Source organism: Artemia sp. Qi Xiang Cuo, chromosome 14 (genome assembly GCF_049724085.1).
Source record: "Artemia sp. Qi Xiang Cuo chromosome 14, ASM4972408v1, whole genome shotgun sequence".
Classification (NCBI taxonomy): Eukaryota; Metazoa; Arthropoda; class Branchiopoda; order Anostraca; family Artemiidae; genus Artemia; species Artemia sp. Qi Xiang Cuo.
This window is the reverse complement of record NC_142807.1, coordinates 35,847,193-35,860,762: the sequence shown is the minus strand read 5'-3', so window position 1 is coordinate 35,860,762 and position 13,570 is coordinate 35,847,193.

The window sequence follows — 13,570 nt, the reverse complement described above, 5'->3', positions numbered from 1 at the left end:
TCAGGCTCTTTAAAATTGTCACGATAGGCATTCACTTGTAGTGGTATATCAGCTGCTGGCGAAGAGGGCTGGTGGATCTCCCTTTGGTCAGTGGGGGGGGGAGGTCCTGAGTCCTTCAAAAGTGTCATTTAGGCACAAACCCTTAACTTTATTTGAGCACTCAAATTAATGCAGGATGAGGGGAAAATATTTCCCCCAAATCTCACTTCATTCTTAGGAAGATTTTTGAACTAAGTGTGGGTGCTGTGGGATGACAGCTCCTTTCTTATTGTAGAACTTTTATGTGTAACATAAAAGATTACAATCAACTGGTTACCTGCACAGAAGGGTGAAAGCTTACGGGGGGAGAGTGTATCCCTCGTAAAAAGATATTCTTCGAGAAACTTCTATTAAAAATCGTAAAAATGATGTCTTTGACCCTTCAGACCCGTCTCTCCATATAAATTTTTAAATGGAGCACTTTTTCAGGAGGATCATCATTCAGTGATGATCAAAGCGTTGATGCACGAATATTAAATTTGAATTAAAACCGGATGATAAGGGGTGGTGAGGGGGCTTCTCAAACAAATCATAGCCTACCTAACATTTCAGAGAACAGTGGGTCGAACAGCTAGTAGTAGCAAACCTTGATTAAAGAGTAACCCTTGCCAACATATATTTATGCTTATTCTACATACGTAAATTGCGTCAATTTTAAAATTGATCCTAAAAAAAATTAACATTTGAATATCTGTGTATGTTTAGGACAAGGGGTAAAACATCCGCAAAAAGAGGCGGTATTCTGATGAGAAGTAGTGTTTTGGTCCAGCGTAGAATATAATGTTATTGAGAAAAATTCAGAAAATTGTTTAATAGGTTTTCTTTAGCCTCCTAATCGCAGATACAATACTTGCACGTGATATAACACCGGTCCCTAAAGATGCATTCAGACTATTAAAAGGAGGTTTATATGTTACATAGTACTGCATAGTTTCGCACTAACTATTAGGCTCGAAATTCACTTGGCGTTTTTTGCCGAGCGTTTGTTTTACCGAGCTTTTTTTGCCCAAGCGTTTTTTTCCCACTGCTACTTTAGTACTTGTACACTCGGTGGTATACATTCTACCGACGCAACATCAGTCTAACCTAACAATCATTTAAATTAACAATTAATGCTAATCAATGGTTGAAGGATGGGAAAAATCCTTATATTGATACTGTGATGCAAAAGATGGTGAAATTTAATAGTTCTTAACCCTCTTCACAATTAATTCCTTTTGTAATTTAGATGGAGACAAGGCATTTATCTAATGATTCAGAGGGTGCCTGAAGCGAGATAGAATCACTTTGTTACCTCCCGCCTAACAAAAACTGGCTTTTCTTCTTCAATTGATGTATTTTTGGAGGTAACTTGCATTTTTGAATCAGTTGCCTGTTAAGCCGGTGCAAGTTTAGGACTAATTATTTCGTATTTGTTCATTGAACAAAGCGTTTTTGTATTTTCATTGAAAGTAGCCTAATCGAAAAACAATACATTCAATCCCTTTATTTGTGTGAATTTACTGACCGTACAAGCATTGGGAGGCGGGGGGGGGGTAATCTAGGGGCTATTCTGAAAACCAATAGGTTAAATTTTTTTAACGTAAATTAATTAAAAATTTCTTCAAATAGTATTCAGTTAAGGAAACACAAACTAGATTAGTACTCATTTTTTTTTATTTATGAGAAACAGGCTTTGACTCGTTTGGGGTCGAAGAAGGGCCAGATTTGGGCCAAACCCCCGACACTTCAAACTTCCTTGAATTTCTGGGCACTTTCTAATCAAATTATCTAGCATTTTTTTTTCTTTTTTACAATTCCCCACTCCCTTCCTAAGATAAGACATTCATTTATGACTTCTAATTTAGTTTTTTTTATGATATATTTTCTGCAGACTCATTCTCCCTTCCCCCCAATGCGTACGTCGCAATACTATCCTATAAACCCCTAAAAACACAATCGGTAATAACACCTAGTGTGTAAACATGCATTTAGTTCCATTGGTCCCCATCTCGTAGGAGGCTTTAAAATAAATGATCGTTTATTTTACCGTTCGTTTATTGAATGAAAGTAGGCGGCTGCAATGCTGCCGTCGGCGTTTGTTTTAATAAGTTTTTTTTACTGCTCAATGTATACGTCGCAATTCTACCCTAACGCCTCTAAAAAAAAAAACACTTGTTAAAAACGGCAAGTGTGTTTCGGTCCTTAGTATGGAAGCCATTGCCTTCAGTCACAGAGAATGAGTAGAACTGACCCTATTGATCCCATCCCTCACCCCTGCTGCCATCTACAATTTAGTTTAATGCCACAGGGGCTCCATGTATGGGCATAGACTCCCTAGGGGAAATGGATTTCCGAGAAATTGATTGCGTAGCCTAACCTAACTTCATGAGTTCGTGACCCCACACCATATATGAGCATAGACTCCCTAGAGGAAATAGATTTCCGAGAAATTGATTGCGTAACCTAACCTAACCTGAGTTCCGGAACGAAAACCATATATGGGCATAGACTCCCTAGGGGAAATGGATTTCCGAAAAAAAGATTGCGTAATCGAAGGAGAACTAAATTTCCGAGAAATTGATTGCGTAATCAGTGGGGATAATTTTATTGATCCGATAACGGGAAACAAATCACGTGTCTCCTTCTAGGCCAATCAGAGAGTCGCTTACATATTAGTGGGAGAGGATTGCAGAGAATATAAGGAAAGGAATTTTGCTATAGTTTTTTTTTATTAGCTTGTGAATTGAATTCAAAGGAGTGAGACGAACTTTTTGACAATACTCATTCGGATATATTAGTATTCATGATGAGTGGAATGTGTACTCTATTAGAAGGTGATAATGTACATGGTAGCATTAATACAAGAGCACCCACAGTTACAGTAGAAATCACGAGAGGATCACGGCTTTATGCGGAATGGGATAAAGTATGGGCAAGATATGTGACATCTTTGAGCAAATTTAAAATGGAGGATCAATTGTGCTTCGCTGCTAAAGTTGATATAACGCATGTGAATAGACTTCAATGTGCTTTAAGTGCATTAGTGAAACATATCGAAGACAATAAACTGTATCGCTAATTGTACATGCTTAGTATTATTATTGTTGTAATTATTCAATAAAATTGTTTCGAAATCGAAAATGTTCCCTTTCTTTTTGTCAGGTTAGAATGCTAGGGCTAACGATTCATGGTCAGTCTAGAGTCAGCAGTCAGAGTGAAAAGATTGAAAAATGAATAAATTTGAGAGAGAGAGAATTAGATCAAATCTATTGCTTATGGAAAAAAATTTGATTTTGGATGACGATTTTCTCGAGTTATCTCTTCAACGCAGGATATTCTCTCGGGGAACACTTGAAAATATAATGGGGAGTGATTCTCCCCCATTGGACTATTGTATGAAGCTTTGTCGATTTGACTCAAATGCTTATACTCAATTTATTGATATATTAATTGGAACAAGGCAGAATCATATCGTGGATACACTTTTGAAAACATTGCCAATAGATTCAATGTAGATGGCTCCCCCCACCATTCGAAAGAGGTGACGTCACAGAGTTACTCCTCTCTCATTCCTCCACCTTGAATTTATCCGTCGGCAGGGACGATCAGTTTCGTTTTAGCTGTGAGAGAGTCAAGTGACATCGGAAACCAAAAAAAAAAATGTTTTATACATGTCCATTGTGCATGTACACTCTTGGTAGTTGGACTCAATGTGAGAATTGTACAATTATTGATGACTATAGTGAAAAGTGCAAATTATGTAATCCTTGTAAATTACATAGAGGCTATGCAATACAAATTAATGGATGTAATTCATGTCTTGAAGAGGTTTGTGACTCTCACCCTAGAGGGCACCTGTGCTCCAATTGCCACTATGATAAATGCGATAAGTGGGAGATTACTTAACCCGCTATGATTGGAAAGAATCCCAAACGCGATTTTAGTTTATTTCTACGGGATTGGTATCGTCGTGGATTTAAATTATTCTGGGAGGAAGAATCTGGTTTACAATTCAACTGTTGGGGTAACAAGACAAATTGGTTTCTACGTCATCGTTGCGACGACACTGCCTATTATGACTATAAACCAAGTGATTTTTATTTGGCAGTTACCGAATGTGATTCACCATTTGAAAACACTGTATGTGATATTGCTTCAAAAAGTCAGATTGAAACTCGTGAGTTTCATAATATGAATGCAAATAGTATCATTGACTATACAAGGAGATATGGCAAAAGTGAAGTTATATTATACTGTAGGAATTGTGACCTTGACTTTGCAGTAAATCAAGATAAATATGAAGTCACTCCGAATGATCTACCAGCATTTCTGGTCCACTACAATTGCCTAAACACCAAAGAAAGACAAATTTAAAGTGGAGATTTAAATAAATTATTATATACATATGTATGCATTTTATTAATAAACAAATTTACAAACATTTTTTAAGCACTTTACTCTTAGGGCACTGAAATCAATACTGTACAGGTCTGAGAGTATATTTTCCACTAGAAAGTCGTTCAGACATGTATTGTCAACATAAATGTTGAGTAAATGCTCGTAAGTATAGCTGAGACATCGGAACACAAAATATAGTAGTGCATGGAAGCCACAGCTTTTAGTCGTCAGATCCTGCACTCTCCTCCGATTTTGAATAATAGTTTTCCCACTGCTCTCAATATAGTTACTGATGTGGGGTGTGTAGAATGTATAGGGTAGGCCAAGAGGATCAAAAAATTCAATTGTCTTCAGTGTTTGAAAGATGCACAGCCAATGACCCGTCAACAGAGTCGATGGACAGCTATTAACAATAATTAAGGTGTTGTTGGCACTTTTAATTTTTCCAAGAAAGTCCGAAGGCAGACAATAGGATTTGTACTGGGACATGTAGGGATCCATATTAAATACATTGATTATTTGACTGGTGTTCATGGCGCCAAGTCTAGTAGAACACTGCCTTCGGGAGTGATTTCCCAATAGGTTTCATATTGATTTAGTGAGATTAGTGCAATACTCTCAGCCAATGGGTCGGCAAATGTACACTCTAAACGCACACTCCCCGTACGTACTATACTCATATCCTGCGTGCCAGACAAATCTAGTACAATTATACCATTTGGTTTAGCAAACATATCTTCGGTTATACCATTTTCAAATAGTTGCGAATCATGATCTAGGGTTTGCATGGTCAGCTCATACAATGTTCACTTTGATTTATTAACAGATAGACTTTAGAGTGAGATGCTGTTCACTTTGCAAGAAAAAAATAAAAGTCTAAACTTTTTACAACTTTGTGGGCACTCAGTCCATGATCCTAATACAAAAACTATTTGTACAATTGCTCAAGTGAGTTTTGACGTAATTTCGACATTGATATGGGATAAATCGGTGAAGTTCCGTGACCCCATGGCAATATGAGGTTGATTGGTGATTGTATGAGGAACAAGTAGTTTAATATTATTTCCACTGACTCTCAGTTTTTCCACTTCCAAAGCAACAGAACTCATGACCTGTTGTTTGCGTACTTGAAGTATTGCCGAGGTGAGGGAGAGACCTCCATCAGGATTGGCAGCAAGTTCTTTTCTTAATATGAAATTGGATGAAGCAAACGTCAATTTTATATCCACTTTAACATTGGGTGGTAGCCATTGGGGTATATTCAATATTTCATGATATATTTTTCCAACTATATGTAATTCACTAGTTGTAGCATTTTTAAGTGCATCTGTACTATCAGTATTAGTAATATATTCATATCCATTTGAGGTGCCTCTCAACTCCTTGTATGACTTGGGTTTCATCAGCATGAATTGCATATAGCTTGTATAATTTGAGAGATTGTTGCTTGTGCTCACCAGCATGCCATTGATGTAAACACTGATTTGACGAAATAAATTATGTAATATACTATTTTCATAGGATATTCCATCGGCCCGAAGTGGCATTGTATTATCGGATTTCCGGACTTTCATTTGTAAATCTACAAATGTCAAAGACATGTCCATAAATTAGTCTTCATTGGAATAAATTTGAAAGTGGATATTATCGGAGAGGGGTTGTTGAGGATAAAATTGTTCATAGTATCCATGCTTGACACTCACATCAACATTTTCTGCATTGAATAGATTCAATGGGGTGGTGATTGAAGGTTGAGAATCTTTATGAAGTAGGTAGGACATCTTAGGAAAATAAATTAAGTTTTGATCTAACAATTCTATTTCTGGGGATTCTTCTTCTGTTAGTGCTTCATCTACGTGTTGGCTTTTTCCTTCTTTTCTTTGACAGGGGTGATGTCTTTCGTTTTCGACCTGAGTAGAGACTGTTGAGTGATGCTTTGTTTCTCGACCTTTTTAAACCTTTACCATTTTGTTTTTATCTCTCGCCAAGGGTTTGCGCACTGGACCTAAGATTTTCCTTAGCACTTTTTTAAGAGCCTTGTCAGAGCCCCAATCGTATAGTATAGAGACTCCAAAATTTGTCGCAGTCGGTAAAATGTATTTTTTAGCCAAATGTAGAACAGAGCAAAACAGCTTAGCGAACCAGCTGCCAAGACCTTAGTCTGACATCGTCGTACGCCCTTTGTAATAGGCCATTCCATTGCCTAGTTGTTTTGGGCCAAGAGTATTAACATTACACTCAATATCAGGACAAGTGAATATCACTTTTCTATTAGACATCTTGTTGTTGTTGAACAGTGGGAGGGAAATGGCATGTACTCACAGCCAAAACTTTTGATATTGCTAGGGGATCACGTAATTCAGCTCTTAGTGTTAACTGACAGAGTTCCAAATAGGAAGTTTTTACGGGAATATACTGAAGATGCTTTATATTGTAGTGGTGAATATGTTCTTAATTGGTTTTTCGTTCAAGAACTCGTAGGAGGGGAACATTTGAATTACTAACCCGAGATGTTTCCACAAATGAGGCGTAGAGAAATATACAAGTGTCCGTGGAGAAGGCAGGCAGGTAGTCAGAAAAAATTAAATTAGTGTTTATGAAAAGCTCCTTTTTTACGAGCGGAAATTCTTTTAGTAATAGAACGACATAAATCATTCATACAGGTGAGTTCCTCGTAGGGTAATTCAATATATGGATAATCCATCCAATTGATCTTTTGAATTTGTTCTTGATCACTTGAGGATGGTGGTGGCGGCCAATCATAGGGTCTAATTTTTATTTCATATTTACGATCGTTTCTCAGGATGTCGTAGGTATTTTTGAGAATACAGTCGACAAGAGCCACTTCAAACTTTCTGTCGTCGAATTTGATGGTGGGGGACAGTTTCGTCCAAAAATCACCTGTTCTATTCAGGTCATTGTAAAGAGGATCAGAAACATTGGACATGAAAGTCACATAGAAATCATTGGGCATTGTTAATATCTTCAGCACTGACCTAAGAATCAAAATCTGAGTTGTATCCTAGCCAGCGAACAAGCAACTGTCTCTTGCCCCTACGAGTACGACTCTTTAATATCTTTTCAATTTGATAAATTTCATTAGTTTTCTAACTTTTTGCAGTTCCTATTCATAAAAACCGCCGAGAATCTCATCATCTTTGGTGTCTCGCAGTCGATATGTCGTGGGTTCGGTGTCCAGGATTTTGGACGCTTTAAAAAGTTCAGCGCTCCATAAATAATTCCCCTTTTCAAAAATATTGGTGGTTCAATTAATTCAAACAGTATCACCAAAATTGAATTTCTTCTTCACATTTTTTTTTCTTTTTCACCATTGGAATATTGATTTAGAAAAGCATCAATTGAATTTTCACTGTAATGAACTTCCCGAGGGCTTGAGTTGGACAATGATCGATGGGGTCGATGGTTATATATCCGCATGATTTTATCTAAATCATGAATAAAAGCAGATGTATTTTTCAGTGTACAATATCTTGAAATTAATAGACGAATCGTTCTTATCAATCGTTCAGCCAATGCAGCCTTTATCGGGCTGTGACTATGATAAAGTGTAGTTTTATATTTCAATAGAACCTTTTGCACATGGGGATTAACAAATTCACTACCACGATCCGATTGAATTTTTCTATAGCAATCCTGTTCAAGAATACTCTCAATGGCCTGAACAACTTCTTCGCCACTCTTTGACCGTAGGGGAATGGCTTAGGCATAGCGACTAAAGACACTGATTGCCACCAGAATATATTTGTAGGGTGTATTGTGACGCCGTTGAATTGCATCTAAAGCTAAAAGATCCGTTTGCATTTTTTGCACAGGGAAAAAGGCTTTAGTTTGTCGATATTGTTTGCCACGAAGCCAGCGATTCCAATGCAGTGTGTAACTCGTTTCATTCTTTATATACTCTTTTTCTTTTTTTAATGTACTGCCAGAAGCAACTTTAGAAAGGGTTTTGGGGGAACTTAAACTTCCCGCTTGACCAATATTTTAATAGACATGTTTCAGAATTTCAACGATTTTGAACGCAAACATGTAGTGTAATGTCCACTCCCCTTTGCACACTGGAAGGTGAATCAATTCGTCTTCGCTTTTGACTAGCAGTTACAGGGGTTATAAAATCATTGCTGCTGCTGCTGCTGCTAGTATTTTCAAATATTGAATCTTCTTCTTTTTTAAATGATGTTGGTGTTTACGTTGTTGGAGGACTATATTCTCTTAGTTTCTTTTGAATTTGCTTATTGCCAATAAGACTTTTGGGAAAGTTTGATACACTTAGAAAGGTATATAGATTATTGTCAATGGATGAAAATCCTTTACGATTCGTCACCATATCACAAATTAAATCATCTAGATTATAATTTTTTCCCTGAATTATAATTAGTTTCCCTGTGCTATCAACTTGAACTTGATCACCACCAGTTTCCAACATGAGATAAGATAATACTCTTTTACTCTGTTCACGATAGGTCACTGGCAATAGGTTTCCAATTTTCAATACAATTGAATTCAATTCCTTCTCCTTTGATTGCACTGCTGCTGCTGCTGCTGCTGCAGAATCTTGAGGAGATGATTCCTGTTTAGAGGGATCGGTAACGGCGACGGTAACAGCGGCGGGTCTCTCACGATAAGGTCTATGTTTGTCCACACGTCGCAATGCATCTTGAAGTAAAAGCAGTTTTTTGTCATAAGCAATATTTTCACCATTAATTAATTTACTTAGATTGTCTTCAAAATGTTCCATGGGCAAGAGGACAAGTTCAAATGGTGTCAATTTATAGGGTTTAGCTATTCTGGTTTAGGGAAAACTGTTTAGCAAGTCCTGCAATTATTGGCAGTAAAAGTGTAAAAAAGCTACCGCCCGCTTGAAGGAGACGTTTTCTTTTAAAAATTTTTCCCTGGTTTTTGCAAGCCAAGGCGCGTACAGTGGAACGATGTTGCTTTGTCTGTTGTCTAACACCTTCTGATAAGTGTACATTGCCCTCGGTTAAATTTAAACAAAGTTCAGATATTAGATTAATGAAATCATTGTCAACACCGTGTTTGAGTATAGCCTTCCTGAGTGGAGGTTTTGAAGTGCTTAAAACGGAAAATAAATGCCGTTGTTCGTGTAGTTTCTTCAGTGTCATAATGGCAACTAATAGCCTTTTCTACTGTTCACCGGAAGATATACTGTAATTTATTTGTCGAAAATATCGGTGACTACACGTAGATCCTCGGGTGTGTTCTGATTAAGATCAAGCAAAATGTAGCCGTAGGGCTTATTAGTCGCCTGAGTGTACGCTGACAGCAGAAATTTAGGGGCGCCGGGGTATATTTGCTTATTGAGAGTTATTAGCGAGCTAGAATCACGAACAACTCGATAGATAATATAGATGGGTGTAATTCAAAGCAAGGGTTCGCATACATTTGCTCTGATGAAACAGATTGTGTAGAACTAGGGTTATGGAAATCTGTTCATGGTGAGAGCAAACGGTGAACAGGTGTAGCATTTCCTGTGAGAACTGTTCAATGGACTCAGCCAAATCATCAATAATCAGCCACGAGTTTGGTTCAATACTATGGAAAACATCAAGTCCCCGTATGAATTGTATTGGTATGGTTGTGGCAATAGCTTTTATTTGATCCTAGGACTCCTGCCAAACACTATAGCAATAATAAATTTTCTTTGGTTTTTCCAATAACATTCTATTACAATTTTGAATTATTTTAGCTAAAAGTCTTGTTTTCCCCGACATTGATGGACCACACAGAAACGATCTGAACACGCCTGCTTTACATCCCCATTATGTGTTTCCACGCAATAAACTTTAGGACCCGGGAACACCCCTGGATATCAAATCATTCCCCGTCTCTTATTTTAACATTAGTAGCTGGTTTAGGGCTTGACGTTTCACCAACTTGGGGTAGAGGGATGGATTCCAGTTTGTGAAATCCATCCGCGAGCTGATGTGCTCCCATTTTCTAAGTCTCCCAATAAATCCCCGGTTTTTACTTTTAACAGCAGAGAATATGTATCCCCATAGTAAACTTGAACCTCCCCCTCCCCTGGCCATTGCACCTTGCACACATTGTAAAAAAACGACAAAATGAACTTTTTGGAAATTTCAAGTACTCAACTACCTCCTGCTATATTCTTGTTCAGTACCACATTTCTCTTTTTCCTGTGTAGAAGAACCATGCCAGCCTCTATGCTCGTGAGCGTTTTAAAATTGGGGTCGGCAATGTTCCGTGCACACTCTTGAGGGTCAGTCACGACGTCGCAGCGAGATCTGTTGCGTACACTTTCACACATTTTGCCAAACGCTGAATTTAGATTGAGTTTGTACATTTCCTTCTCTACTTTACTGTTTGCCCGAGAGCATGTATAAAAAAAAGTGTCGATAAACGTCTTCAAATAGGGTTTCTGATTTAATTGCAAGAAGCAATGTATTTTGGTTATCTTGAAACAATTGTTCACAATCCAGTGTATTCTCACATTGTGAAAAACTACATTCTCCTTAGGATCCAAGTGTGCCACCAGTTTTTGCTTAAAGAGACTCAAGTGTATCCTCATATCGTCAAACAGTGATCGATTGTTGGGGCTTAGTGAGTCCCTGCTCACTGGTCGATTGATACAGGGAAAAACAAAATCTCTGACTGAATCACGAAGCGCCAGTGGAATATGCCCGTCAGTTTCAAAGAACCATCCTTGTGGCCCATTTTCCTCGACGGTGGTAATGTCGGGGAACTCACAAGGATTCTCAAGGCATTGATAGTTCCCACACGGCAAAGAGTAGTGAGACATTGCCGAGGGGTACAATGAGTTCATATCCAAGAACACTGCATTTGACTTTGCACCGGTGTTGTTGTTTTGTCCGCATGGATCGGTTGTCAAGACGCGATCCCCATGAAAAACATACCCACCCCGCATTGATCTTTCTACAAAAAGGTGTTGATCCACGTCGGTGATTAGACCTATTTCCTCCCTAATAATTTTTAAAATCAAGTCCATCACCAAATGTGGTGTGGAAAAATAATAGCCTATATCTAGTCCGAACTCTGAATAGATTTGGTCTGTGTTCTTATAGACTATGCCTAATAGAGTTAAAACGTCACTGGCCAAGTAGAGTCTGCAATAATCCCACCCATTTTTAAAATTCCCCTTAGACCACACCTTCTTGGCAAACTCATAGTCCTCGTCTGTGCATTCACTGTTGATGAGTGAATTATAGAAGGCTTCAATTGGAGGTAGTTTCACCTCGCTTAAGCGAGCGCCAGAACAGTAATAGTCCTATGCATATACACCTTTACAGGTCAATAGGTCATACGCATTTCACTGTCTGGAAAGTGCTGTATAAGCAAAGGAAAACTATCAAAATTGTCGCTTTTCGGCACTTGAATCAATTGACTCAATGCCTTGGGAAAAAAACTAAAAGAATATAAAACCTGATTTTATTCCAGCACGTATGCCCATTATTTACTACCTGACATTTCAGCTCGAGAAAAAACAACTTCTCGGCCGATTTGGGAATGATATTATAGGTAAATGATTTATTTACCCATGGACTATCTACTCCCCCTCCCTCCCTGTGCATACTTGCCAGTAAAATAAATTTTAAATCATAATTTGAATTATGGATAAAAACTGGAATAAAACACTGCTGGCTAACGTTTAAGTTACACGATTGATGCGCTACCCCTCTAAAATTACTACCCCCCTAGGATATTTCTTGCCACAAGTGATTGTGGTCTCTGACTTTCCCCGTCCCCCCTCTTTTAACTCTAGTTCCTTTCCCCTTATCCCCCTCTTCAAAATCCACCCTTACAAACCCAACATATTTTTTGATTTTTAATCGCGAGACGATCGTCTGCAGACAGCACCATTGGGTAATGCGTATTTCTCAAACGAGAAATAGCGCCATTAGCGGTGCCAATTAATTTAGTCAGTGCCTTGATCATGCACTCCCCCTCATCCAGTGTTTCTACTATTTCTAACAACTGCATAGTGTTAGAACTGTCTCTTTGTGCGTGGGCGTAGGAAACTGCAATAACTTAATGTTCTTTGATTCGGTTTGGAAATCGAGCATCGTTCACTTCCACCAGCTTCGCTTCACAATCCAACGAGATTTTGTTGCTCCGGAGGAGGGTGTTTTGGAAATTTTTGAAACGTAAAATGGCCCTATCCCCTGAAACCGTTTCCACTGACTGGTAGCCATGCCGTCTACAGTGCTTCATATGACTTTGCAACTTTAATTCTGTCCGAAATCGAGGCAGGCATGTCGGACAGTAGAAACAGGCACTCTGTTTCTTACCCTCCCCCAGAACTCTACTAATGTCTGTAATTCGATTGAAATGGCCAATTGAATTGGCTAAGTCACTAGATGGTGGTGTGTACAACAGCCAAACCCAGTGTTTAGCCAATTCAATCGACGGACCTCTTACTGGGAACACCACCCCCTTCTTTTTTGAACGAATCCCGTCTTCAAATTCAGTTTCATACTGAACCACAGTAAAGCCGATATTTAAATGAGCATTGGCCCTTTCAAAAATATCAAAAGATTTTAGTGTTACTGGGTATTTTCCCTCTAAACAAGTGCAATCTACAATAGGAAAATTGGACCCCTACTTCCCCTATACCGCCCAGTGGTCTAAATTCGTCTTGGTAGTGTCAATTGCTAGAGGCTCGAATGCTGATATGAGGAAAGCGTACTTGAAACATTTTTGAGCTGTTTCAAAACAGATCCACTGGACACCTCGACAGCCTACTAAACCTGGATTATATTTTAAAACTGTATCTCTATCATACCCCCCCCTGCCCCCCCTGCCCCCCCTGCCCCCCCCTGCCCCCCTATTAAAATAAAATCTTTCTTAAATTTACAGATATTAACGCTTAAATTTTTAACATAAAGAACAACTGACCCACTCCCATTTACGCTATAATTCTCGAGATGCGTAAAAAATTCGCCTATCCACTCTGAAAAAAACACCCTCATAATTCCCTAGATTTGGATAGACCCGTCGCATCTCGGTGTCTCCATAATGATGATAAACCTCCCTCTTTCCCTCATTTAAATAAAATACCTCTAGAACGATTGAAACCTTAATTGAATTCCTACCTCCTCCCCACAATTGAATTTAGTTTTCTAACAGTGCACGA